General features: G+C 46.1%; 1 long non-coding RNA gene across 1 annotated transcript; it reads left to right on the plus strand.

The window, feature by feature from the left end:
• Positions 1-582: 582 nt before the first annotated feature.
• On the plus strand, positions 583-1,100 carry LOC139831257 (uncharacterized). Its single transcript, XR_011745943.1, has 3 exons — positions 583-673; positions 804-884; positions 1,011-1,100. It is a non-coding gene; the product is annotated as an uncharacterized lncRNA (long non-coding RNA).
• The last annotated feature ends 3,348 nt before the right edge of the window (positions 1,101-4,448 follow it).

The following is a 4,448-nucleotide window of genomic DNA, read 5'->3' on the forward strand; positions in this document are numbered from 1 at the left end:
ATACCTCGTCTTTAGCTTATATAGTTATTGCTGCGTGCATGTCTGGTCTTTGTATTATCGTAGACTGACTTGTCAATGTTATTTTTCCTAGGGATTGATCATGCGAACCACTTATTAGAACATCCAACATTAACAGCGGGGACGCTAGGTAAGGTTGGAATCTGAGTTCTTGGTTGGTAATTTTGGCAGTTTACTTCCGTTATTATCTATAACCTATATGCATTGTTCCTTATGCAAGAGATTAACACTTGGAACCCTGCCATAGCAATGCCATTCATGCTTTACTATATTTCTGCCTATTTGATATGCTTGTCTTGGAGAAACTGCGAGGGTGATTTGAACCTGACATTTGGTCATTCTTAATGCCAGTTTACTTTATGTGTAAAACCTTGGCATTACCCTACTCTAAATCTGAATGTCTGAAATTCGTATCTCATGCAAAGCAACATCTAGTTGGTTTTAATCTGATATCTGGTAAATATTGGCTTATTCATTTGGTAGCTCAAGTTTTTTGTTATTTGAAACCAGCTGACTTGGTCTTAAATGTGATATCTAAACATGGATTAAGGACAATGGAGCAGGAGGATTAGCATTTCACTTGATGGCTGAACCTAAAATGATAGGCATGTTGACCACGACTAGTGCACGCAAGAGAAGGACCTGCAGTGAGCCAGTATGTGCTTAGTACATGCATCTTATCTTATTTTGTGCTTATTTCTGCTACATGCTGTTATCTGATCTCTACATTGCGTAATACATGTTTGAATAGTTAATTGTTGTAACTATGTTTACAATGTTACCAGAATGCAGTTTTAATGAAGCAGTCATCATTAGAAGATAGTCGCCAAAAAAGGATCTGTAGCGACCCTGTGCAACATTATGATGTAAGTTTGTGCTTAGTACAAGTTCCATACATGTCTTATTTATGCAACTTGTTATTATCTTATATCTACATTGCATAATAAATGTTTGCATAGTTCATCGTTTAACTCTTTTTGCATTATTATCAGAATGCAGTTGTGATGAAGCAATCTTCATTAGAAGTGAGGCCCACAAAAAGTTCTGATCTTTCTTCTGATGCATCTTCTCATAGCCGTCAACCTAGAGCATTTCTTTCATCAAACAGTAAATATCTCAAGGCTGTACTTTATAAAAGACATGGTATTGCTGCTTTAAGATCTGTAGCTGATATGTTGACAAAGAGTACACAAGATTCAATCAAGGCGATTGCCAAATGTCAACGTGTTATTGATGATGCTAATAGAAGTCCTCAATGATTCTATGTAATTTTTTTATTTGGGCACATTAATTGCCTTGTAATTTTCCTATTTGTTTTATTTGTGTATGTAATTGTGTGTATCATTGAAATCAGATTTTAGGCTCATGAAATTTAATGCAAGTTGACTAGTCAAACAAGTAGGGCCCTACAACAGATTGGGCCGGCCCACTTACAGTAGTGTGGGACCCACTTTCATTTTGGGCCGGCCCACTTCTTTAGTAGGCCGGCCCGGTTACACGATAATGGGCTCCACATGCTTATTGGGCCGGCCCACTATCTTGTTGGGCCAGCCCACTTGCTCTATGGTGGTCCCACATGGTAAATGGGCCGGCCCTTTAATAGGAAGGTGGGACCCACCTGTGTTTTTGGCCCGGCCCACTATCTTGTTGGGCCGGCCCACTTTCTATATGGTGGACCCCACATACCAAATGGGCCGGCCCATTAACAGGAATGTGGGACCCACCTGTGTTTTTGGCCCGGCCCACTATCTTGGTGGGCCAGCCCACTTGCTATATGGTGGACCCCACATACTAAATGGGCCGGCCCTTTAACAGGAAGGTGGGACCCACCTGTGTTTTTGGCCCGGCCCACTATGTTGTTGGGTCGGCCCACTTGCTATATGGTGGAGCCCACATACTAAATGGGCCGACCCTGTAACTGGAAAGTAGGACCCACCTGTGTTTTTGGCCCGGCCCACTAGCTTGTTGGGCCGGCCCACTTGCTATATGGTGGACCCCACACACTAAATGGGCCGGCCTTTTAACAGGAAAGTGGGACCCACCTGTGTTTTTGGCCCGGCCCACTTGCTTCTTGGGCCGGCCCAGTTGCTGTAAGGTGGACCCCACATGTTAAATGGGCCGGCCCATTTAAGTTTTGACCAGTCAACATTAGAGGTTAGGCCCGGCCCACGTAACTAATGGACCAGCCCAGCTATATAGTTGACCGGTCAAACTATGTCATCTGGCCCGGCCCGCTTAAGACGTGGCAGGCCTCGTGTGGGCCTACCATCTACCACGGGGTTTCAGCCGGTTAACGCCGTTAATCGCGCTAACGGCGTCGCCACGTGTCGGTTGCATGGACGTCGCGTCAACGGGATCCCGGAAACACTTGGGCAACGGTCCGATTTTCCGTGGCGGAAGGGCGCCCAAGCGCGACGGACCGAAAAAATCGTCGTTGGACTTTGCCTGACGCAGTTTCGACAACAGAACCCATATCGTCGGGTTAGGCCCATAGGCGACGAAAAATACCCCTTAGTGGACGATTTTGGGACGTTGTCTATCAGAACTTTTCTTGTAGTGCATGTTTGTCGCGATAGCTGTCGTCTTCTTAGGATCTGTCGGGTGGATCTGCACTTCCTTGGAGTTTTTGGCGGTGTCGAAATTTTGCTCCTTGAGTGGCCTTCCTCCGTCAGGTAGCACATCATAATCAGTTGTTAACTTCAATGCTGCATACTCAGCCTGCATCCCGAAAGTTTCAGACATCTTGTAGAAATCCTTGTCGCACTTATCTGCCAGAGCAAAACTTCCTTTTACCGTAATTGGAGCCTTAGGTCCAGGAATCCTCCACAGTAGGTACGTATAATGCGGTACTGCATGAATCTGGCATAAGCGGGTCGTCCTAACAAAGCATGATATTGCGATGGAAAATCTATAACTTCGAACTCCAACTTCTCTCTTATGTAATCTCGAGTTCCAAACTGAACGTCGAGATCGATCTTGCCTAGTGGATAGTTCGGCTTCTCAGGTGTCATTCCATGGAAACGTGTGTCTGTTGGTTTCAAGTTTGACAGAGATATGTTCATCTTCCTCAATGTTTCTGCGAACATGAGGTTCAAACTGCTCCCTCCATCTATGAACACGCGCGAAACGTCGAATCATGCGATTACAGCTGGCAGAATCATGGCTGATTGTCTTGGCCTTGGAACTTGGGGTGGATGATCCGCTTGGGTGAACCCGATTTCTGTCCCGACCAATTCAGATACTCGATCGTTGGTGGAGGCATCTTCTCTGCCATGAATACTTGTCGCGCAATCACCTTTTGGGCCCTGTTCGAAGGCCTGCCCTTCTGAATCATCGCCACTGATCCGTTGGTATCGATGTAAGGACCATTGTCCGGGTTTGCCGCCAATTGCAGCTGATGTCGATTTTCGTTGGTAATTGCGGGTGGAGATGGAAGGTGAATCTCACTCCTTGGCCCCTGCGGGTGCCCTCTGCCTGCTGCCTATGCGTTGGCATTTCCTGCATACCTGTGCAAAGCTTGAAAAGTTCGACAGTCCTTCTGGAGATGACCAGACTGTCTTTTCTCGTTGTTGTCGAGATAAAAATGCATCTGACATGGTCCGTTCAGCATATCTTCGGGTGATATATTGTATGGCCTCTGGAACCTCGGCCTATTATTTTGCCTGCTGGAGCTTGGCGCATCCCTGTGATCGTTGCGCTGCTCGCTACCTCTTTGGTACTCCTCCCGATTATTTCCTCCACTACTTCCTCGGAAGCCAGCCGCCACTTGGCTGGGACCGTTGTAGTATGAGTACTGAAGAGCATATCGTCGCCAATTTTGATTATTATTTCTGTTACGATCCTCCTCGGGTGACCTGTGCCATTTATTATGCAGGACATCTTCTCCATCTGCCCATCGATTTGCTATGTCCATAAGGTCAGAGATTGTTCTCGGGTTGGTTCGACCCAAATCCTCGATTAAGTCTTTCCTTTGGATCCCTCCGACAAATGCATCGATCGCTCTTTCGTCGGATACGTTCTCCGCCGAATTTTTTATGATGTTCCACCACTGGATGTACGCTCTCATTGGTTCACCATATTTCCTCTTGCAAGCCCTTAGTTGCTCTATGGATGCGGGTTTCTTGCACGTGGAACGGAAATTCTTCACGAAGAAGTCCTCGAAAGTTTCCCAGCTGTTGATGGATCCTACTGGCAGTTTTTTTATCCAGGATCTTGCGGCTCCACTAAGATGAACTTGGACGCTCTGCATGGCTGTTGCCCTGGTTCCACCCAACAGTTTCAATGTTTTCAGGTAATCGATTAGCCAATCTTCGGGATCTTGCAAACCATTAAACTTTTTGTAACCGTATGGAAACTTGAAGCCAGATGGAACTTTCGTCCTGCGAACTCGTTGAGTAAAGCAGGGGAGTCCGCACATATCTTCTTCATCA

The sequence above is a fragment of the Lolium perenne genome, chromosome 5 (genome assembly GCF_019359855.2).
Source record: "Lolium perenne isolate Kyuss_39 chromosome 5, Kyuss_2.0, whole genome shotgun sequence".
NCBI lineage: Eukaryota > Viridiplantae > Streptophyta > Magnoliopsida > Poales > Poaceae > Lolium > Lolium perenne.